The sequence below is a fragment of the Dermacentor variabilis genome, unplaced genomic scaffold (assembly GCF_050947875.1).
Source record: "Dermacentor variabilis isolate Ectoservices unplaced genomic scaffold, ASM5094787v1 scaffold_25, whole genome shotgun sequence".
Lineage (NCBI taxonomy): Eukaryota > Metazoa > Arthropoda > Arachnida > Ixodida > Ixodidae > Dermacentor > Dermacentor variabilis.
The window spans coordinates 1,447,991-1,472,983 of NW_027460423.1; the positions used below are offsets into that span (position 1 = coordinate 1,447,991).

The window sequence follows — 24,993 nt, forward strand, 5'->3', positions numbered from 1 at the left end:
ACATCGTGTCCCTCTGCAAGGCAGCGTACGAGCGAACTGGCTGCTGCGCATCGGACTACCGCTATCCGATCGGCGCCAGGATTTGCGCGTTTGTGGCCGTCACTTTACACCGGCAGATTACTAACGCAACAGCGTTTCGCGAGTCCCGTATTAAGGCAAACGTAAGCTAAAGGGGACAGGGTCTGGCCGCTTGACTGTGCCGTAACGGGATGAGCCGAGATGAGCAGAAGGGCAAATGTGAATGGTCTGCACGGTGCAGCCACCTGGTGGCATAGAGCGCAACCATACACAGTAGCAGCAACGAAGCGTATTCTTCTTTGCTGCTGGTGCGTATTTTTCGCAGGAATGTAATCATCGACACGTTGTTTTTATAAATGTTTAAAATGTTTTACACTTGGTTAGAGCAATATATTAGCGCTTTCTTTGGCTGGTTAAGCGCTGCGCCAACAAGTGTCTGGACCGTGTAGACCGATCACGCTGCTCACGTACGTCTACGCCAAAGTTCCTTCATCAGCTTGAGTTTATGCCTCCATTGATTTGCCGAAATGACCAGCTTGCCTATGGTTAACGGAATACCAGACACGTTCGGCGCTACGACAGAATGCTCGCAACGCACGCTGCTTCGATAGCTCTCGCTTGGGGTCGACAGCCAAGCGGCTAGCGGAGAGGTCTTGCGCGGGCGGGGGCGGGCTCCAAAACAACCGGAAGTGGACGATGTGACGTCGCATCGTGACGCAGGACCAGGGAAGGCGGTGCGTAGCCCCGCTCGCTCGGCGAACGAGTTGAGGAGGAAAAGCGTGGACGGGGAGGAGGGTAACTTCTAATCGCTTGTAGCTCCATTAATACGTAACGCTTCACTTAAATTGTGGTGCGAATGTTCTACTTAAGCTGTGCCCTACGCGTCTACAAAATTTGTCCGAACCGTTTCAGGGGCCCTTTAAGCTTATTACGATATTTTTTATAAATATCGAGATCCTCTGGTGATCTGGTCTTAAGAAACTTTTGGAAAAATCTTGCCTTCTTTTTTATTCTGCGCAGGCACTCGCGGTTGATCCACGGTTTCCGGTTTTTGTTACATTTTCGCAATACTTTTTCCTTAAAATGTTCGAAATAAATACGTTTGAAAGCAGAAATGAAAGCCTCGTATGCGGCGTCGGCCGTTGAAGAATGGTAAACGTCAGTCCAAGTTTCCCTTTCAAGGCACGCGTAGAAGGCGTTTAAAGTTGTGGGAACGATATTTTGTACCACTTTACATCGTTCATTTGCGCATATGTAAGCTTATCTTCAGCCCTGATAAACAAATAAATCGGCAAGTGGTCGCTGATATCACAATTCAGGACACCAGTTGTCAAACATTCGGTATGTATATTTGTAATAAAGAGGTCGATGAGTGTCTCTGTGTAGGATGTAACACGCGTTGCCGTATCTGTTAAGATAGCGTGACCAGATGACTCTACTGCTGAAAAGAGTGTTTCTTTAATGCAGGAAGATTTTAAGGTATCAATGTTTAGGTCTCCGCCAAGAATTAGTTTCGCGTTTTTCGAATTAACATAATTTAGAAGTTTTTCAAGGTATCCAATGAAATGTTGGATTTGTGCCTTCGGTGGCCGATACATGACAGTGAAAATATATTCGCGCGATAGTAATGTCAAACATTCTATCTCCTCGGATGTAATGCAAAACTCGGCATCTATTTCACATTCTAGCTCACGTTTCACGAGAACCTCTAAACCGCCACTTTGCTTATGTTGCCTATTAAGAAAGAAGCTTTGATAACCTTCGCGGTGGAAAATTTCAGTATTTGCAGAACACCATGACTATGTAAACATAATCACATCGAAATTGAAAACAAATTAATCTAAGAAAACTGACAGTTCTTCCTCCTTGTTTCTCAGGGACCGCACATTCAGGTGAAAGCAGGTAAAATGGTTTTTAGAATAGCGAAATGCATTATTAACGTATTCTGGGGACACAGCCATTGCAAAAGCATTGAATAACAGAAAAAATATGTGCAGTCGACGCAAACTAGTTAATCCTTTCTAGATCACGCTCACTGCGAATGTACACAATCGGTGACGTTTCATCTTTCCTGGCCAAAATCTTGCCGCTGCTTGACCAAACAAATCGCCAGTTTTTCAATCACTTTTGCGCAAGCGCCATGCTGAGAAGATGCTTCAGCGTTGGACAAAGGTGCTCGTTAACATACAGTGGTGAACCAGGGGAAAATTGGGGGTAGCGGAGTGCTGCGATAGTCTTGGCGAAATAATGCGGTGCGTGTGCTTACGGGTCGATACAGAGACGACGTGGTCCAAGTCCGGCAGCAAACGCCGCCGCAGCTGCCCGCTTGTGTTGTCGCCTCGCGGAGAGCAGCCCAAAGCGACTACTATGACGAGCAGGGGGGCGAGGCCGATATTTTTGCGTTTAGCGGCAGGCCGCAGCAAGTAGCCACGCACACGCACTAGCGCTGACCGGGGGTAGCTGAGTGCTGCGGTAGTCTTCGCGAAATAATGCCGTGCGTGTGTTTACGGGTCGATACAAAGACGACGTCGTCCAAGTGCCGCAGGAAACGCCGTCGCAGCTGCCCGCTTGTGTTGTCGCCTCGCAGAGAGCAGCCGAAAGCGAATACTATGACGAGCAGGGGTGGAGGCCGACACATTTGCGTTGAGCGGCAGCCCGCAGCAAGTAGCCACGCACGCGCACTACCGTTGATGGGGGGTAGCTGAGAGCCGCGAAGGTCTTGGCGAAATAATGGGTTGCGTGTGTTGGCGGGTCGATCCAGAGACGACGCATTCCAAGTGCCGCCTCAACCTTCGTTGTAGCTGCCCACTTGTGTTGGTGCCTCGCAGAGAGCAGGCCAAAATGAATACTCTGACGAGCAGGGATCGAAGCCGTCACTTTTGCGTTGAGCAGCAGCCTGAAGCAAGTAGCCGAACACGCGCGCTAGCGTGGACCGGGGGTAGCTGAGTGCTGCGGTAGTCTTCGCGAATAAATGCGGTCCGCGTGCTTACTGGGCCACAAAGAGACCTCGTCCGGCAAGTCCCGTAGCAAACGCCGTAGTAGCAGCTCGCTTGTGTTGTCGCGTCGCAGCCCAAAGCGAATACTATGACGAGCAGGGGGGCGAGCCCGATACTTTTGCACTCAGCGGCAGGCCGCAGCAAGTAGCCACGCACACGCACTAGCGTTTATCGGGGGTAGCTGAGCGCTGCTATATCCTTGGCGAAAGAATGCAGTGCATGTGCTTACGGGTCGATACAGGGACGACGTCATCCAAGTCCCGCAGGAACCGCCCTCGAAGCTGCCTGCTTGTGTTGTCCCATCGCAGAGAGCAGCCGAAAGCGAATACTATGACGAGCAGAGGGGGCGAGGCCGACACTTTTGCATTGAGCGGCAGGCCGCAGCAAGTAGCCACGCACACGCACTAGCGTTGTTGGGGGATAGCTGAGCGCTGCGATAGTCTTGGCGAAATAATGCGGTGCGTGTGCTGACGGGTCGATACAGGGACGACGTCATCAAAGTCCCGCAGTAACCGCCGTCGCAGCTGCCCGCTTGTGTTGTCGCCTCGCAGAGAGCAGCCCCTTATAAAAATTTCTAGCAACATTTTTTAGACCGTCTATAGACTTTTGTTACTAGAACCTACCAACAGTCAATTGAAATCCTACCTGCTGTCTTTATACATCCTAACAACTCTCTAGTAACACCCTAGAAACAATTGGTCACCAACTTTCAATAGAAACATGTTCATAGGATGTCTTTAAACTTCCTACCAATTTCCTATGAACATTTGTCTTTATACACCCTAGTAACATTCTTTCAAAAGAGAAATGTTCATATATTTTCTGTTAACTTCCTACCAACCCCCTATTAACAAGCTTTCTTTATACACCGTATTAACATTCTTTCAAAAGAAAAATGTTCATATATTTTCTGTTGACTTCCTACCAATTCCCTATTAACAAGCTTTCTTTATACGCCATATTAACATTCTCCCAATTGATCAATGTTTGTAAACGTTCTGCCAACTTCCTACCAATCACCTATTAACATTTGTCTATATACACCCTAGTAACATCCTATCAAGAATTGGATCCTATCAAGAATTGCCTACCGTACTTCAACTGAAGCATGTTCATAGATGGTCTGTAAACATTCTACTAACTGTCAACCAACACAAGTCTTTAGGCCCTTTAGTAACACTCTGGCAATATTTTACTTACATGTGCTTATGTACTTGCTATTGACGTCTTACTATTCCCCTAGTAACATTTGTCCCACATACGACCTAGTAGCATAGTGTAAACATTTGTCAGTATGTGTGAACATGTTGGTAAAAGGCAGTATGCAACCTAGAAGGTGCTCGTAAATGCAAAACAAATGCAAGTTTGCACTGAAAGAAGTTTATTCACACGAAAATATTTACACAGAATTGTGAGAGAAGTAGAGAAATTTAAAAAAAATAAATGATTAATGACTTAGTTGATTACGGCATGGCAGCTGTCGCATAATCACTAGCAAGCATCGATTATGCAAGCTGATATCTCAGAGTGCTTGCAGAATGAACCAACCCTGCACAGAAACAAGATGGTCAGTGTTAACATCATGTTCAGGTTAGCATATCACATACATAGAACAGCTTTTTAAGGTTCACATGAATGCTAAAATTGTGACCGTCATCCCTGTTTACTTGCAGAGGAGATGGCAAGGATGGGGCACATTATTCAATGCATATCCTTTGCTGCGTTGTATTTACTACGTGTTATTAAAATTAGGAAGGTGTACAAAATGGGTTTCTCTACCAATTACCTGCATAAATGAGTTCCTCACTAAAAAAGTTAATTACATGGTTTATTCATGGTGAAATTTGTAGCACGCACAATAGACAGGGACGCAGAGAAGGTGGACACGCGAGCGCTTACTCAAAGCTGGTTATTTTTGGAAGGACTGAACGTAACAGCGCCAGCTAGCTGCACCGAGCATGTGCAAAACGTGTCATCCATTTTTATATAAACAGATGACAGAGCTTGAAGCAGTATTCAAGAATACAAATGCTTTGTCAGTGATAGCATCCAATGGCTGACTGATGCATTTTTAAGCACGCCTTATTATATGGGACGCTTCTGTAATTTGACGTGTTCGTTTATTTTTACTCGAAAACAAAATATCAGTGTCAAAAAATACCGGTTCACAATGACATAGGTTGCAGTGGTTAAACAGGTGCGAATGATTTTCTTTCACATTCGCACTTGTCTATCCAGTGCAACCTATGTCATTGTGAACCGGTTCGCTGAAACATGTAATTGTGAACCGTGAAGCTATACGCTCAATATTTTACTGTTTCTCATCCTGTGCAGCCAGAGTAGGAAAGAGCAAAGAATGAGTTCATGATCAGACAATATTTACGAGACCTTAGGTCATTGCGAACGCTGTGAAAACGAAGTATTTGTACGCTTCGTGTTTATAGCAACTTCAAGCGAACCCCATGACGCGGGGCAGCTGAAAAAGGTAAGAAAATCGTTCTTAAAACATTTCACGTCGTTACAGTTCGCGCTATAATAACCTGCCAAAATGCGGCAGAATGTTTCTAAGAAACTGAAATAAAATAACATAAAAACAATATGTTTATGAAAAATGATGGAAAAGAACATACCTTTTATTATAATTTGGAGATAGAGAAAACTTCGGCGCATAGCAGTCTTGAGGAACAGCTGTTCGCTATTTGTGCAGTTTAAAACACGGACAGTGCCAATATTAAATCACTTCACACGACACTGCATCGCAGCTGGCAGAGAAGTTCCAGAAACGCTCACATCACGGAACGAAGAAAGCACCGTGGGCTTCGCAAACACCTTGCTGGTTGGCTTGCATCGATGAATTAGCCACAACACAGCATAAACATAAATAGCAGTAAAAATAGCTAGATTGCTGCTGCCATACGCTACGAAACACCTACATCGCTCCGACCGTACCATGCCGGCGTCGCAAAGGAACTGATGGCGATTGCGATGGTCTCCCTCTTTGCCTCGACTCGGCCAACTGTCAAATTTGTGCGCATGCGCGCGGAGGCATGTGACATTCTTTCCATCCACCCGCTTCGCCTTGACCGCCGCGGAACTAAGGGCCGATTTACGCTCAAACCGCCCATCGCCGCACGCCGCACCGCATGAATGCGGTTCGTGAAAAACGGGCGGTCGTCGCGATCGGTCACAAAATTGCATTTACGCTGAAACCGCATGATGCGGCGCGGTTCGCATGCGCCCTCTGGTTGTCCAAATAGGCAACCAGCAACTGGCAACATGCATCAGTGAGTTGGCAGCCTCGTGTGCTGGCGACCAGCAATATTTCGCATCGTGCCAGGATATTGTTATTACGTTTGCTGTGTTATTAGTTATTTTTTTATTAGTTAGCTCGAGCGGTTCGAATGCGCCTGCATCCGCACTTCGGTTTGGGAACGCGACGTCTGTTGAAAGCTGGCAAACATTCGGCAGTGCGCAGAGCAACACTGTTCGAAGTCGGCAACTATCGCCAACAGCAGACGACACTGTCATATTTTTGTCGATGCAGGTTGAAGCTTTCGCGTCATGGTGAAAACGCGACTCTTGCACTGTCATATTCTGTGCTGCATGTGTGGCATTGACGTGGTGACCCACCTTTGGAACACTGTGCAGTCGTCTTACCTGTGCCGCTTTTTTTATTATTTATTTATTGCTACCGCGTAATGTTGCGACAACATACGTCACTATGTGCTCGGTTGTGTACGGCGCGATGGCGCACTTTTTGTAGCTGTGCTAGGGAAAGCTTGTGTTGTGGAGAAGCGACGCACCATCGCCCCTCGGCTGGACGAAGCACCAGCGCGGAGAAACGGGAAGCGACCCCGTCCCGAGTCGAGTTCTGAGAATCCTCCGTCGCCCTCAGCGTCTCGGCTACCGGACAGGGACCGAGAGTTTGCTTCCTCGAACACATGCAGCTCTCGCCTACGTCTTTTGGAGAAAATAAACGCAGTCTGTTTTCTGCCACCAACCGATGCGCACTCCTTTCACGGATGGGGCCAGACCCCGTACGTAACACTGGCGATGAGGCAGGAGTTGCGAAGCGGATCTATAAGTTTTCAAAGTTAAGGCCATGGCTACAGGACGAATGCACGGCGCTGTCGAGCCTTTCTCGGCCAAATCATGGGAATCGTGGATCCAGCGCCTCGACTTTTACTTCGTGGGAGCGACGTCAGCGAAGAAGCGGGCACTTCTCCTCACGCTTTGTGGAGCCGACACTTTCGAACACCGTGTGCGCGCTGATATACGCCGAAGATCCCGGCAGAAGTCAACTTAAATGATTTAGTGACACTTCTTAGGCGGTACTTCGACACCAGGACATCCGAGCTTTAGAGCCGGTACGTGTTTCAAAGACCCGACCAACGGCCAGACGAGTCGATCAGCAGCTAAGCTGCGGCCCTCGGAACGTTGACAGCCGACTGCAACTTCGGAGCGCTGCCTTCGTCTACAATAGCGACGACGTCACCTGACACCCAAACGACCGCTTCAGCGGCGAACCCAAATATGCCGCCCCAAGATGTTATGCTGCGGGACAAGTTCGTCCGCGGCGTCTGCTCTGACGAACGTCTTCCGCAGACACTGTTCGCAGAAAAAGCCTGACATTTCAATGCGCTGTGGACTTAGCCTTGTCAGCGGAAAGTGCGTCAAGGCATCAGCGAGATATCAAGGGAGTGGCAAACTCGGAGGAAATGAACAGGACGTCGCAAATCAAGCCAGGAGGCAAGCATACGTCAGCGTGAAATTGCTATCGATGCGACGGCTTGCACGACCCTGAAACATGCAAATTCAAGACAGCCGAGTGCTGTTTCTGCTCCAAGGAAGGTCACATCGAGCATGCCTGCATCTCAAAGAAAAAGAAAAACACGGAACCACGCTCTGACAATTAACAGCTATGGGCACACAGTGTCAAACCACCACCTGTCAGCAAATCCTGCTGCAAGCTGCACACAGATAGTGTACGTACACACTGCCCCAAGTTGCTCGTGGACTTGATAGTGGAGGGAAAGCCAGTCCAGTCTTAGGTGGACACAGGTACAGCATGCTCCCTGATAAGCGAAGACACGGACTACAGAAGGTGGAAGAAAAACACTCCGTGGCTTTCATGCGAGCCGCTCGATTTGTGCACATGGTCAGGTAAACAATTACACGTCCTGGGCTCCACACAAGTTCATGTGATGTTGAGATCAAAGGACTATCTGCTGTCGTTGTTGGTTATGACGGGCACCGGGTGCAGTCTCCGAGGCAGAGATTGGTTTTTGGCACTTCAAATTCAGGTGAAGGGGATCAACCACGTTGGAGAGCCAGCACTAGAAATTACAGAGGTCATGGGATGACACCCAGATGTCTTCAAGGAAGACATTGGAAGCTATACAGGTCCTTTAGTTCACCTGGAACTCGAAGACGGTGCGACAGCAATGTTTTGCAAGGCTCGTCCGATTTCAGTGGCGCTGCAGGCGCTTATGGAACATAAGCTTGGCCATCTACAGCGCCAAGGCATCCTAAAACCAACGCAGCATACCAAATGGGCAACCCCATTGGTACTTGTTCAGAAGACCGACGGTACACTCAATGTCTGTGGTGACTACAGGAGTACTGTTAAAAGTGTTACTGTTAATGCAGCAGCAAAGAAGGCATCTTACCCGCTACCAACTATAGATGAAGCGTTTGCAAACCTGCATGGTGGAACCCTCTTCTCAATGTTGGATCTTTATCAAGCATATCAACAACTGAAAGTTGATGAAAAAAGAGCAGCACTGCTCACAGTGAACACCACAAAACGACTATTCAGGGTGGAATGCCTCCCGTTATGAATTTCCGCTGCACCAGCTATCTTCCAGTGCGTGAGGGAGACAAAGATACCTGGAATTCCAGGGGTGAGTGTTCCCCTTGACGACATCATTGTCAACAGGAATAGTGCAAATGAGCACGCACAGTGTCTGAATCAGGTTCTGTCGAGACTGAGAAAGGCTTACGCCTCAAGAAAGGAAAGTGCAGGTTCGGAATTACGTCAGTTTAGTTTCTGAGACATCGAAGTGATTTGCAATGGTGTTTGCAACACCGAGAAAAAGTTTGAGGCTATACTTCAAGCACCCAAACCATCTGACAAGACATCCCTAAGGGCTTTTCTGGGCCTTATTTCATCTGATGACTGCGTTTTGGAGAACAGAGCAATGGTCGTGGTGGAATTGTATAGGCTCCTAGAGAAAAACACGCACTGGAAGTGGAAGAGCAAGGATCAAGCCGATTTCGAGGCACTTAAGGAGATGATTCATGCATCTACAGTGCTCGCTCACTACGACGGGACGAATCCCCTTCTTATGTCTGTGGACGCATCGCCGTACGGCGTTGATGCCGTCCTCGCTCGGGAAGATGCTATTTGCCAAGAGGCGCCCATTGCATTCAGTTCATGAACACTGGGAAGTGCCGAAAAGAGCTACTTTTAGCTCAACAAAGAAAGTGCAGCAGTAATCTACAGCATCAGTCATTTCCATAAGTACATAGCTGGCCGGCATGTGACCATAACAGATCACCAGGAACCAAGGATTGATTGTAATCGTGAGTGAAACAAAGCAAGTACCCCAGGCCTTTTCATCAAGGATTACGCAATGGTGCAATGTACGATTACAAGTTGCTGTACAGGCCTGGCCTACTGCACCAAAATGCGGACACTCTAAGCTGACTTCCACTACCGGCACAAGATAAACCTTATCCCCTAAGAGACGTGCTCATGTTGGCTACCATTCCCAGCTTTGAGCTTTCACCGCGTCAACTAGCACGAATGACTCGAGAAGACTCAGTTCTGTCCCAAGTGCTGGAGGCTGTTTCAAATGGTGAAGTTCATAAACTGCCAAAAGAACAGTTTTCATCGTGCCGGAAACTGAAGACTGAGCTTTCAGCGCAGGAAGGGTGCCTTGTTAGAGGCTTCCGAATGGAAACTCCAACAAAGGCAAGAAACTACCTTCTTAAACTCGCACCTGCAAACCACCATATAATTGTGGTCATGAAGGCATGTGCATGAAGGTACTTTTGTTGGGCAGGCATTGACTTTTGTTGGGCAGGCAGGCATAACAGGCCATCCTTCGTTTCAGTAGAAGTTGAGAGCTTCCTAAAGAAGAATGGGGTGGTCCATGTAACAAGCACACCGTACCATCCTACAACAAATGGCCAAGCAGAAAGGATGGCTTTTGAAACAAAACGAGCATTAGCCAAAAACAAGGACGAAACATTCGCGTGTAGGCTGGCCCACTTTTTCTAAATCAACACACCACTATCTACACATCAACAGGTGAAATGTCAGCTGCACTTGTGTTTGGGCATGAGCTGCATACAGCTCTCACGTGCATTCAGCCCCAAGCAAAAGCGAACAAAATCCATACCAACTGCAACAGGGACACAAAGTCGAGAGTACTCGCTGTAGGACAAGCAGTTTTCTTTTGAAACTTCGGATGGAATCTGATCTGGACAGAGGGAACGGTTTTGGAAAAGCTAGTCCACAGATTGTGGCTCATTAAAGGCCCCAACAGGTTGGTGCGATGACAATGTGACCACATCAAGCCTGGTATTTTGAGACACCCCACAGAAGATTCGGCGACACAGGATAAGGGCTGTACGCTAACCGCGAGCAGTGTCCCGCTCCCATTTATGCTTGGGATAAAAGCAGATAACTCCACGTCGTCAGAGGCCACTCTCTCAGGAATGCTGGAGCCTTCGCAATCATCGGTGACCAAGCCAGAGATTGGCACTGCCCCTGAGACCGTGCCAAACACAACTGCAGAGTCATGCCCGCAGCGGGAACGACACCCTCCGGATCACTACGGCGACTCCATCTGAGAAGGGAGGCAAGTGTTTTGTACAAGCGATGCACCACCACTCCTCGGCTGGACAAGGCACCAGTGCAGACGAAACAGGAAGCCACCCCGCCCCGAGTCGAGTTCCAAGAATTCTCCATCACCCTCAGCGTCTCGGCCACTAGACAAGGACCGAGAGTTTGCCCCCTCGAACACATGCGGGCTCTTTTCTGCATCCGTTGTAGAGAATAAACTCGGTCTGTTTTCTGCCACCAACCAATGCGAATTCCTTTCACGGATGGGGCCAGACCCTGTACGTAACAGCTTGGAAGAACACGCATACACGAACACGCAGGTGTATCTAAGCCAATGAGCAAGGGATCTGTCACAGCAACAGCGTAGCACGCTGAAGCACCGCAGCATTATCTATTAACATACTCCTATACAGATGTTCTATTATCACGGAATACAGCTGTGTTGATTGACAAGTCACTTCATCATCGGGCACGCATGTGAATCATCAACAGTGGCTTGTTGATTTAGTTGCACTTTGCTGCTGAGGTCTCTTTAGTAGCTGTCAAGTTAATAGTGAGCTTACAATTGCTTACATGATGTACTATGGCATTGCACTTCTGAACAATGATGTTACACCGAACGAACGCACAGGGGCGCACAGAGCTAGCATTTGTTAAATCTATGTTACATCATTATTTCAAAGTGCACTGCCATGTTAAGTCATGACTAAACAACTAGCCATCAGTACGTCTTGAGCAATTGATTACAATTATGACATACATAAAAGTGATATGTACATATCACAGTTACTTCTTCAGGCAGAGATGCTTGTCAGATATGTTTTCAAGAGAAGAATGTTTGCATGAAAACAAATATTAATTCATATTGCTGAAAAGACACCACATATAGGCGTGAATTCACCTAATGTTTACATTTCTTGTTGGTGCTAAAAATGTCCCTGCAAATAGAAGTAGTGTTATGTAATTCATGCCTTAAGAGATGAGAGAGGTTTACGGGGACACACAAGGCAGCAATGCCCATGCATAAAGGTCTGGGTGGCCAATCTGCTGCCCCTTCACTATTTATCCATACTTCTATCAGCATTTAAACAATGTACAGCTTGTGGTCAAAGTGAATACAGGCATGCTTGCTCTCTCAGCAATGGCGACAATCAAGGATGATTGCCTTGAGACCGTTTGCTGCTGTCAACATCATTCATGCATGCATTCTCTTTTTATTCTTTTCCCTAGACAAAAAAGAAGCTTGCACAGTCAGTGAGCTATAGCAAAGTAATGTTACTTGATTGCGTTGGGCTTGGCCCAAACGTCATTCATGTAGTGACAACCTAGCTAGCTGATGCACAGCCACATTAAAAAGAAAGAGAAGTGCATAGGCTAACAAACAGGTGCACAGTACGTGTACTTCATCTCAAAGCAAAGCAAGATTATCAAGCGACTATATAGAGATCTAGATTAAGGGGACGCAAGCATTGAGGCCCCCTAGTACTTCGAGCCTCAACGATTGCATCCCCCTGATCTAAAACTCTCCAATAAGCATTGCAATGAGTGCAAGGATCTTGCATGCAAGATGGTTGACTTAGTAAGTCATTTTATATTTGCCTTTCTGAATCAGTAACAGCTTAAACAGGTACATGACATTGAAATGAAATGCTGGCTCATATGGTGCACAAGACACAAGTAGGGGAGAACATTTGCCATGCCTGCTGTAACACCGATTCCAACATGCAGTAGCTTCTGGGCAATGAATGCACGTTCATTGTGTCAGGGCAACTTGCACCTTCCCCTAATGAAAAAACAGAATGTCTGCATTGTAGACATTATTTAATTAGCAGCATGTGCGGGGCAGCACAAGAAAGTAAGGGAATGTTTGTTGCCATTTTTTATTTTCATAACCAACAGACAGTTTCTTGGGTGGAGCTTTATGATGAATTCATATTATGTTCTGTGTAAATCTGTAATGTGGGCATGTTCTATTATGCAATCACTTCATAAGTAGTCAAATGAATGCAGATAGCCCCATAAACACTGTGAAACGGAACGCAGAAATTTCCAGTTAAGAAGCCATAGTAACTCACACTCTGTGCTGAACATAAAATAGAAAAAATGCATAGTGGCAAATTGGGTGCACATTCTCATCTGCCATACAAATCCATATATTACAAGTAATCTTTTACTCGTTCTCGTATTGCTTACAGTTGCACGAACCTTACTGCAGCATCCTCTGTGGAGTAAAATAATCTTGCCAGTCACAGCTACTTGTTCACTCTATTAACATATATTAGCCCCCAGGCTCTCCTGCATCCCTTCATGCATGCTACAATACCATGGCTGTGCTCAATCACCTCTTTCCATTCCACTGAAATGAAGATGGCATATATTTGTTACCAAAATATGCTGTAAAGCATAACTGTTCATCATTCTTTAAGCCTCTGAGAAGCAAGGATGGATGTTCAGCCTTGCTATTGTGGGATTTCATAGGTTCTAACCCACCGTCGTTTTTCTAAACAAACAATGATGAAATTATATAATCAAGCCATACCATCAGTACAACTGAGGTATTGCTTCCCCAGGGAGTCTCACTGCTACCCCAATTTCGTAAATACTTAGACATGTTAACAACCTAGACATGCTGAATTTAACTTCACAGCCTGTGTTTTAACACGAAAAATAAACCAGATTAACCCAACAGCCCTTATATCATTCTCTTAATCACTTGAAATACTAACTAGCACAAGGCATTATAGTCATATTATATTCTGTTTGTATGTTTGGTGAATTGCACAAATAATTTTTGTCGCCCCTACAGCCTAGCTGATGCTGCCTTTCTTTATAACAATTAAGCAACAACCTTACTTGGTGCATTGCGGTGAGAACTATAACTAGCTTCACAGTAGCACTGCATATGTACCCTCACACCACACCGTAGACATGCTTCTATAGATGCTATAGGCTGGCCACAATCAGCATAATTTTGAAATCTAGATGAACAGGGTGCGAATTCATGTGTATCAAATAAATGTCTGTTCCATTGAGAGGCTGTGTATTTGTGTGCAACATAGTTAATTCACTATACTTATGGTAGAAGAACAGAATACACAGAACAACAAAATCAAGTTCTCTCTGAAAAGCTGCTTTTTGCCACTATTATATGCAGCAAAGTAAGACTTCAGAAAGCGCAAATATGGCTTAGAACGACAGAAAGCCGAGCTAGTTGGTAAGGATTCATTATGCAAAAAAGAAGTGAGGTGTGCAGACAGGAAACAAGAGTAGAGAAATCCACTTCTCTTGTGTCCTACTCTACTCTTGTGTCCTGCCTGCATGCCTCATCTCTTTTTTGCATCACAAATATGGCTTCGGGGCCTCTTCATGCATTGTGAGGTGGGCGAATGTTAATTTTTTTCAAACAGAAATTGAACAAAAATAGTAAGTGTTAAATATTGAATAGTGACACGACGACGTGAGTACTTGTAGTCGCAATATTTATTTCCGTATATTTAGGTACTACATCTTAACCAACTAGTGCGAAATAGAGCTAACTATTGGGGACAAAGGATAAGGTTTAAATGCAAGGCTACTAATCTTATATAAAAAAAAATACTTGAATAGTGTATCAAAAACTTTAGAGCCTCTTTGCAAAGAAGCTTTCCAAGAAATAATGGCTGCTGTATGAAGAGCTTCCAAAAATGCAATATAAATTGTTTCCAAAAAAACATGAAAGTTGTAGAAAAAACAAACATAATGAAGGGCCAATGTTTTGCGGACACATGTAAAAGGACTTGTTGCAAGGAAAACAGCAGAGACTTTTCACATAAAAGATAAATCTGCTAGATCGAGATGGGTGCTTGGCTTTAGGCAAAAAAAAAAAGCCTATGGAAAAGTTTTGTGCCAATATGGCTAAAAGATACATTCGTTACCGTGCTTGCCTTCGGAAGGCTGCATAGGCTTGTTCACATGCAAGTACTTGTCAGATATTCCTCATTAAAAAACTTCCAATTTATATATTGACACAAAAGCCTGCTCTGATCACGGAAAAAGAATAGAACTGTCATATAGTATACATAACATTTAGAACATCAGGGTACTATTTCTCACATTACACAAATACTCGTGAAAGACAAAACTGCAAGAAACAGCATAACACTGGCATAATCCGTAACTGATTATGTCAGTGAGTTTCCCATTTCATGTGGCCAAGTTGCATAGGGCAGATGGGATGTGACATCTTTGATTCGGAGATGCGTTATTGTATCTGAGTACAAGTTTTATACAATTGATCATTCTGGGAGTAAAGAAATAACAGGCATTGATTACCAGTATGTCATCATATCACTTCTATCTGAAAAGTGACTATCATTTCAAGTCAAAGTTGCATTGAGCACCATGTTTACGTGCCCGTATATGTGTATCCCATGAACCGTTGCTTTAAGTTATGGCCAGTGTCATGTCATTCCTGTATGTAAATGTGGGTTTGCACTATACAACTATAAAATTTTTGATCAGCATCCTAGTACATTTCCTTGAATTTGCACCACAGGCTTTCTGTCGCAACACCCTCTTCGCACCCATGATAAATGCTGCAGTCAGTAAAATAGAGCTTTAGATTATTTCCTAAACTGCTTTCATTCCAGCAAGTAGACGCCGAGCAGACGCTGCGCCGCAACTGAACATTTATGAGGGCGTTCATACTTGCTGTTTATTAAGGTGGCTGCAAGGTAAATGGAGGGAAAGTGTACAGGTGAAGCAAAGCTCTGCTGTCGCATGCACGTAAACAAAGCTTCTGGTTATGGCTTCAAAACATTTTTTTCATCAATCCTCCAACAATGGAGCATGTACTGACAGTATGGAAAGCAGACACCAAGCAGACGGTGCAGTGCAATGAAGACACCTTGAGGGGCATTCAGCCTTCCTATTAACTAAGGAGCCCTGCAGCTTCCCCAGTGCGGCAAGGAACTACTGAGATGGAGTGCAGCTCACAGAACACATTGTTAGCGTGAAAGGTTGGTGTCGTGTTCCAGGGCTTCCGTGAACGAAGAGGCAGACTGAACTTGAAACATGTTTTATTGCATGGCAGCAACTTAACGTGGCAGAATGACAGCCAAGGAATGTAAGGACAAAAAGTACACCGCAGCTTGGCGGCCAATGATTACATACACATAGTGAGCGAGGTTGATGTGATTGCAATATGGCCCGCATGACAGAAAGGGAAACGCTATCACACATGTACACGTGTACAGATATGCGACAGTTGGGCAGTGGCAGAGAGGGTGTTTTGCTGTGTCGCCACATGTGCAAAAAATTGCATAAGGAGCATTTGCATAGCTTACATTACAGCACATGACACCTAGCACGAAATGAATAATTGCAATATGTGGAGCAGTGCTATAACTTCTAAGCTGTTCCCTAGCCTCCCCTCTTCATAAAGCGTAAAATGTTCAGAGACAGCTCTGGAGACAAACATGTACAAAGCAAGGAATCTGCTTTGATACAATACCTATATTGAGAGGCATAAGAGCATAAACGATCAGTGATGCTTCTGCAATGTTTATTACTGCAGAGCACATGCAATTGACAGAAAATACGAAATTTGAGTGCAGCTCTACATGTGTTGTCATTTCGTTGGCAAGGACAATCGGTCTCGTGTCGCATGTTGCAAACGGAGCGAAGTATGGCGCCACTGCCTTGCCAATCTGGAGATCGCGTGAGCCAGCGCATGGGTGACGCATGGGCATGGTTCACAGAAGCCACCGCCAACAAACCTCCCAGACATTGCGTGCTACTCTGGCACCATCTCATAGCTACCGTCACTGCATTTCGCTTTTATTTGCACACTTTTGCTATACACTCCTCTCCTTTCTGCCTCATGGTTATGCTGCACCTTCCTATCCACTTTCCTCCTCATGCCTCTTCTCACTTGCCGATTTTTTAATCTCCCACTGCATGCTGCCTTCGCTCTCATCTTTTGATGAACTCGTTCGCTCAGTTTAACCGAGCGAACGAGTGGTCCTCACAGCACGACAAAAGCTAAAGGAAATGTGCTCAAAAGTAAATGGAATGACCAGCGAAAGGAATACCCTGAATGCATGCACTATAAACCACGTTAAAGGATTGACTGAATGCACGATAGACATGGTCTACAAAATACCTTTGACACGTGGGGCTGATTACATGGGCCAAACAGGCAGGTGCGTAAACCATTGACTGTGCGACCACCTATACAACTGCAGTCTGATACAAGCACCCAGAGACCTTGCCATACACTGTGCTTCATGTCGTATCTTCCACAGGATGGGGATCTTGCTCAAATGTAGTAACCAAAGAAAAAGAAGTCATGGAAGCCTACAACATCAAGATGACCCCATGTGCCATCTATATCAGTCAGCAAAGAGGTTAGCATAATGACTGACAATAGATGGCGTGGTTAGACTGGGAAGAACATCCTTGAACATGCGAGTAGGCTATATGAAGGTCTCATTTTCTGAAAAATAAAACAGTTGTTAGTTTGCACTTGGGTGTCGTGCATTGTTTTTCTCTCTTAAGTCCTGTCCCTTCGTCACTTTGTGCAACAGTGTTATGTCGAACCAACTAGCCCAGTGGGAATTTTTTTTAAAATTATATGTAATATGCTCTGAGTGCACATTTATGTCAGTCTTGTTTGCAATGCACATGTGAAAGACAGCACAAAAAAGATGCAATATTAGAGGTGAGCAAATAAGGATTTTTGGGACAGAATAGTATAGTGCCAGAAGCAAATTGAATTGAACACTTTTCTAAAAATGAATAGCCATTATCGTAATTAACATAAACTGATGTTTATATCCCTGTATTTTTGAAGTTAGCAAATTTCTGTAATAGTATAGTACCTTACTAAGTATTGTATTTGAAAAACACAAACTGAGCATACGAGCAAACAAGTACTTTATTCGCATGCACAGGGCTCTTCAGAGGATGCAAATGATCACTGTAGAGCCTGCAAAGTGTGGCTGCCTGAGTAACCTAGCCTGCTCCTCTACGCAAGTTCTCATGTTTTATGGTTATAGCACGCCTGTCATGGTGAAAATTTACCGTACTTTTCTGCAATTTAGTGTTTATGTGGGTGCAGTTGGCATTTTGAAATACCCGAAACGTATCAAAAAAATATTCACATTTACAAAAGGTGACCACCGAATCGAATAGGGCACTATTCGATGCATAATTACAAAGTTGCAAATATTCACACATCCTTATGCAATACAACAGCTTAAAATAATGGTTTCGATACTTACATACACACTACATGCTCCAGCAGCCAACAGAATATCATATATTGACAAAAGGGTGTTTAACTGGGCTACTTGGTTATTCTTCGAGGGTTGTAGCAGCAGAATTTAAGGAACACAGGCATAGAAGGAATGACTAGACGAGTATGCAGCTGCACTGTCAACTGATTTCTTGATTGAAATTCCCAATATTTATTTCATAGCCATATCTCTTCTCTTATACATCTGAGGCTGTCTCAAAAAGGTGACTTCCTTTCTTGTCAAGGCCACTGACGGTGTGCTTACACATTACGCTCCTGTTTTACTTATCTCGAATGCCTCAAGGATCTCCCGAGTTAGCCTATCGTCGTTCCTTTTCAGGACTTGTACTTCATGAAATTACGAGTTACGACAAGAAAAGTTTGCCAAAGTCTGGTGCCTACTGTCAGCGGCGTGTGTTCGTGTAGTGTCTCTGCGTTTCTCGTTGGACGGGGTGAAGCGATGGAGCAAGACCATTCTCAGGAGAAATGAGAAAAGCGTGCGCGCATGAAACAAGCTTACGAGCGTCTCAACAGAAAATATTTGCAAAAGAAGCCTCCAACGCAAAGATTTCTCGCCATCAACTTAGCGTGAGATAGCCGAGCGTCTAACGGTGGTGTTCGAGCATTGTGTAGCACCGTCGATTGATTGCTTTCCACCAGTGCTCACCACACGCGCAAGCTGTAGAATGTGTGCTGTGGCACAGTCACGCATAAGTTGTGTTGTCAGCGCTCGATATGGTTTCCCGCAACATAGTTTCACGCTGCTTTTCGATTCTCGTGATATGTTGCAATTAAAGATTCCCAAGACAGTGTTAAGAGAGCGGTTAAAAAAAACATACAAGAAGGTAGGTAAAGCAGCTGGTGAACCAACTCCTATAATACCTCTACCTGCGTCTGTTTGTAAATGTGTGTTTTCTTGCATTTGTCGATTTTTTTTTAATTTCCCACATTTCTTTCTATTAGAGTTTTTCTTAGTTTTCACACTTGTGTGTGAACACGTGCCTGCTACCATGCGTGTTTGCGCTTACTCTTATTTCTGTCCTTTTATTTTATATTAGCATTTGTTTTTGCTAGTTTTCTTTGAGCAAAGTCTTTACACATTTTCATTAACCAATCTCATTCAAAGCACTAACTCCTGTACACTGCAGGGCTGGCCTCTTCCATCTTATTAAAACCTGTCTCGCTGGTCTACCTCGTCTTTTCAATCTGCCTACTCGCTGTGTTTTCTGTCCTTGCTTCTTGTGTTGTTGCTGCAATGTGATTAACCAACTTGCTCAAAACAAATTTTGGTCGCCTATGAAAACAGAAAGGTTTAGAGATAAATTTTCTTAAAAGCGTCATGTGGGTTGCACAGTACTTTGCCTCTTACCTCTGTTCATGCTTATGCATCAGTGCATGTGGCAGCTCGCCAAAAGTGCACATGAAAGGCTGGATATTGCAAAACAACACCTTGCTATGCTGTTGAATTTTTCATGCATTCAGTCTTAGTATACAGACGGTTTCACTGCCCATCACATATGATGGTAAAAATATTCAACATGAACAACATTGTGCAGTGGGGTATCATTTCCTGTCTGATGCTTTCGTCATTGCAAAGACATTTTTCAGTGAATGGAGCCCGGCGGAGCAGTGCACTGAGAGCTTTTGCAACTTTCACCATTTATTACTTCACGAATGTCATTGTCTGAACCTGGCCATCGATCGCTATGCTGATGGCTTGTGAATTAAATAATTGCCTCAATAAAACACATTCAACTTCACTCAGCATTTTTTAGTACAAACAATGTTAGCAGAGCTATTTAGGGTGAATAATTGTGCTTACATTGGTGTTACTTGCGCGGTCAGATAAACAAACATAACAAAGGCTGCGGCATGACTGTGATTTGATGTGCAGATTGCAAATGGTGCCTTTCAAGCGTGCCTTCGACTACTGCTATTAATAGCTACCCGACTGAGTATTTTGGGCCTAACTAAGCTAATGATGTTTGATAATTGTTCTCTTATTCGCATTACTTGCCTGGGCCAGGTAGCCAAAATAAACAATGCCACCACATTAATGTGTGTTTGCATGCAAGCTGCCAACAGTAGCTGTCCTTTTTGCGTTGATTGCTGCCATTTCAATGACAGTGGCAACAGCTTGACTGTGCTTTGACGTGCAGACCGCTAATGGTGCCTTTCAAGCGTGCCCTCGACTACTGCTATGAATAGTTAGCCAAATGAGTATTTTGGTCCTCACTAAGCTAATGATGTTTGATAATTGTTCTCTTGTCCATATTACTTGCCTGAGCCATATAACCAAAATAAAGAATGCGACCACATAAATGTGCTTTTGCATGCAAACTGCTAAAGTGACGATCAATTTCGCGTTGACTGCTGCTGTTTCACCTACAATGTCTACGACATGGTTGCGCTTTGAAGTGCAGATGCTAAAGGTGCCTTTCAAGCATGCCTTGACGACTGTTATCTCATCACAGAGCCCGTCATGCTCGTAGGTGGCTGCCCAATAGAATATTTTGGGCCTTCTTACATTGGCATTAGTCATCTCAATGGGCTGGAAATAACAGTAGGGGCAGCAAAACTGCACGCAAAGCACAATGTGCTTTGGCGTGCACATTGGTGTGGCTGTCACTTTCACGTTGACTACTGCTTTTTCGTGTGAAGCTGGATAGTGGCTGCCCGAATGAGCATTTTGGGCCCCGCATAGTTATTCAGGGTTAACAAATGTATTTGCATTCAGATTTTCCAGCATTTCAGCACGTTTCCATGCCAATACTTATATTGAGCACGATCTGTGCAGGACGTTGCTTTTTCAGAATTGGGCTTCCATTAAAAGGAATATATCACCAAATGAACTGCTTATTTATTTGAGAGGTCACGGCAGAATACTTGGCTGCTGCGAACCCACCGGCAATATTTTGGTAGCCCTAATAAGGGCTGTTCCTTCATTAAAAAGAAGCCGTTATGCTTCATCGAGTGGCTTAATGCCGGACAGCTCGCAGTCGGAGTCGCTTTCTTCACTGTCATTTTCACCCAGTTGGATGATGATGGGTTGCATGTGGTCACTTCCAGACATATCAAGCCTGAACTTTGCCTCCAGGTCCATCACATGGTGAAGTTCTTTCCTCCAGTCTTCCGCCGTTACGTGCTTGATTTTTTCCCTCAAGGCGTCTCTGACCGTGGACAGCTTGATGCCTCTGTTGTCCTCAGCTATGCCATTTTTTACCTTTGCCCACACGAGCTAGATAGGGTTAAATTCTCAGTGGTACGGTGGGAGCCCGAGTACGATGCAACCGGCCCTTTCAGCTGCATTGTCTACGATGTAGCTCAGAAAGCGTGGCTTTACAGATGCTACCAACTCAAGCAGCTGCTTTTTAACCACCCTTTCGCTGTAGGTGATGTTTTTGCTTTTGAGTCACTCCTGTATTTTTTCGTTCTTCCAAGCTGTTGACGGCAATTTCTCTTCTCGCCGGGAATGGTAAGGTGCATTGCCCAAAATAATGACGCTACCAGCAGGCAACTTCTGCAGAACGTCATTAAACCATCCCTCGAAGTGATTGCCGTCCATTTCTTCGTGGTAGTCGCTTGTTTTTTGGCCTCAGAATATAACTAAGCAGCCATCGACGAAGCCATCCTCGCTGCCAATGTGCGTCACAATCAGGCGCTGGCCTTTTCCAGAAGGTTGTTTCAGACCCGTTGACAGGCCATTTGCTCGAGCGTATAGGTGTCCGCGCTTCTGCACCACGATGTCTGTCCACACAATCGACCCAGTGTGTACCGCCGTCACCCATGTCTCGTCCAGGAAAAAGATCTTTCGGCCTTCTGCCCGTAGCGCTCCACGTCACGAAGGTAGCGATTCTGCCATTCAGCGATGTCATCCTGATCGGTCAGCAGCGAATTGTGGCTCCTCTTCTCGTGCTTGAATCAGATCTCAACAAGCAGGCAACGCACAGTACACCGCTTCAGTGATGGGAGATCCATTGTTGCATGTGTCTATGTATGTGTGGCTGGCAGGAGGTCTGGACCCCACTTCACGCAGAGTCAGAGACGAGGAGAGCTTTCTCGGTGAAGAATTCTTTATATAATGTTTACATGTTGTCGTCGTATCAGGAGAGAGACCAACAGAGTAGCTGCAAGCTGCTTAAATAACACCCCTCAGTCCACAGATTCGCCAGACAGTCCCTAAGGACAAAACAAGGTCGAGAGAGAGAGGGTCTGGGCAGCCTCCGTGGTCCTAACGCCGCTCTCGGTGGCCGGCACTTCCTCAAACCGCGCTGCGGCGTCAGGCCGATCTGGCGGTCGGTCAGAATGGTGCGCCGGGGAAATTTTATGGCCCGCATAGGACAAAGGCAACCAACTGTAAGGCACAGGGTCGACACACAGGCCTCCTTTGGAAACCGTCCCAAACACAGTGGGAGTCGTTCGTGGTGCGGGCACTGCTGGACAAAGGAGGGGGGGTTGCATTGCTGCTGGCACGGGGAGGGGCCGAATAGCAGTCCGTGATCCGGTGGCCGCTTCCGTCGTGGACGCCGTGCAGCCATGGGAAAACCCGAGCCGTGCACATAGTCGTGTGCCCGAAGCAGGGACCATGCGGGGATGAATGCTGCCCCCACAGTCGACACACCATAGCACTGGCCTTCCGTCAGACAAATTCCAGGGCACAAACATAACACCATATACGCTTCGAGAACTCGTTAGTGATCTTCTCGACCGTCGATATCTCGTTGCGGCGAAATAAATCGTGCACACGACCTCGGTGTGCACAATGTGTCATACTTCGTGCTGTGTCTTTTTTTCTCCGCATTTCGTGGGCACTTCCGCGAGGGCGTCGATAGTTTGCCACCCGAAATATGCAAAGCTTTGACCTCCCTCCTCACCTTGAACACTGTGCTTTTGCTGACACCGAGCATCTTGAGTTTGTAATGGTTGCGATAAATGCATTGTTTTATATAAGTACTTGTTCAATAGCAACTGATTCATTTGAAGCTCGGAACAGGAGTAGTAAATGTGCCGTGTACATGCAAACAAGCACAAAAGCCAGAGCTGCTCTTTCTACTTTTGTCACTTGCATGAAGCTAAAGAGCAGACGACGGGCAGCGTTGTGGAAGGCAAGGGGTTATTTTTCGGTCGCGATCCGGCATGTGCTGTAGCACATGAGAGCTCTACTAAACCAGTTATTAAAATACGAAACTCTTTATTTATACCTAGAATTGCGCGTTTTAGAAGCACGATTTTTTGAGTGGAATTATTTTAGTCACGGAGGCAATCGGACATCGCGCTTTGGTCATCTGGGCGAGGCCTCTCCTTTTTTCTAAAGTTGTATCCGACTATAGTTGTTCCTTCTGTGCCCGCATTCTTTAAGTTTTTCTGCTACAATCCTCGAACCAGTTGTGTTGTCATCTTCATGCTTTGTTAAAACATGCATATAGCTTTTTATCAAGAAATGCAAATTGTCAAGAATCAAAATGAAGTATCTAGTTTTCACACATTATATGCTTATCATGCTGTGCCACTGGTGTTGGCACTAACAGTGTGTACTCAGACACAAGAAACAACCAGCTGAATTTCTTGCACATGCAAGGCGCTCAAATCTCTCAGTATAAAAATGTATACTTTGCTTAATCTAGAAATACGCCTCAGGATTTCTGCTGTTTACACCAATGTCCCTATGACAAAAATGAAGAGTGCCCGAAATTTGCGTTCATGAGAACAGTGCACACGCGCGTGCACATTTCACGATAGCGCGCATGTACTCATGTAACTTTTAAGCTGTTCCTTATATTGCCCTCAGCGACTATAAACACCTTCATAGCACAGAAATAACTTCTGAAAAACACACAAGATACGTGAACGAGGCAGAAAGGGCCGGAACCAAAACTCGCCCGCAACGCTTATGCACTGTTCACTTCAGAACATATGCATATTGCATGAAACGAACACTTATACGCCTAGCACCACTGCGACACATTGCACGTGCATATCACAGTACACTTACGCTTCGTAAAAGTAAGAACCCTAGCGCTCGAACATACTGTACGTGTTCGCGGTCACCAATGCGCATCGCAGCCGGCAAAACAGCTCACACGAAGCAAGACACAAACAGCACATTACGAATGCCTGCAATGAGACGGCAATGAAGCTCATCGTGCCATCACTTCTGAAACACAAGCCAGCACTGCACAAACGTGCAATCTTCGTATCGATGAAGCGCGCACACACAACACCTACGAACACTATATGCTGATGTGGGCGATCGCAAATCTTTTCATTTTGGCGCGTACCGAACTAGTGTCATGCTTAGAATGCAGGTGTGTGCGATGGCCTTCACGTTTGTAATGCACATGCAAAAAAACGGCCTAAAACACACGAAATCGGCGGCTTCATTCCTTCCGATCCTCGCGTAAACACAACGCACATCCGTCTGTTTCCTTTGGCGATCGCACGTACTGAAGACTGTCAGGAAGAGTACAGCTGCATGTTACGTTAGACAAATAGCTTTGCAGGTGCTGAATAGCTCTTGCAATCATCACAATAAACCACACAAAAAACAAACGGCCGCTGAAGCCTGGGGGTCTAGGGCTTGCGCCCCACTTCACTTCGAACCAGCGCCATGTTTGTGCGGGCGCCGCACGGATATGGCACGGAGGCAAAAGTTCACGACCGCCTCTCGTGACGTCACGTCGGCCATTACTGGCGGGCCGCTGGCTTGCGGTGCGGCGTGCGGCCATGGGCGGTTTGAGCGTAAATCGGCCCTAAAGCCCCTCTTTAAGCCGAAACATGCCCCCCCCCTCCCCCGCTCCCTTGCGATGGTGTACTCACACCTAGACATTCCTCGCCTCTTGGTGACACCTGTG

The 24,993-nt window shown here is 45.6% G+C and overlaps 1 long non-coding RNA gene across 1 annotated transcript; it reads right to left on the minus strand.

Annotated features, from left to right (window-relative positions):
- Positions 1-4,509: 4,509 nt before the first annotated feature.
- On the minus strand, positions 4,510-6,060 carry LOC142568640 (uncharacterized). The gene is made up of 3 exons (XR_012825485.1): positions 5,645-6,060; positions 5,403-5,490; positions 4,510-4,563 (listed from the first exon to the last, which is right to left on the minus strand). It is a non-coding gene; the product is annotated as an uncharacterized LOC142568640 (long non-coding RNA).
- Between the last annotated feature and the right edge of the window lie 18,933 nt (positions 6,061-24,993).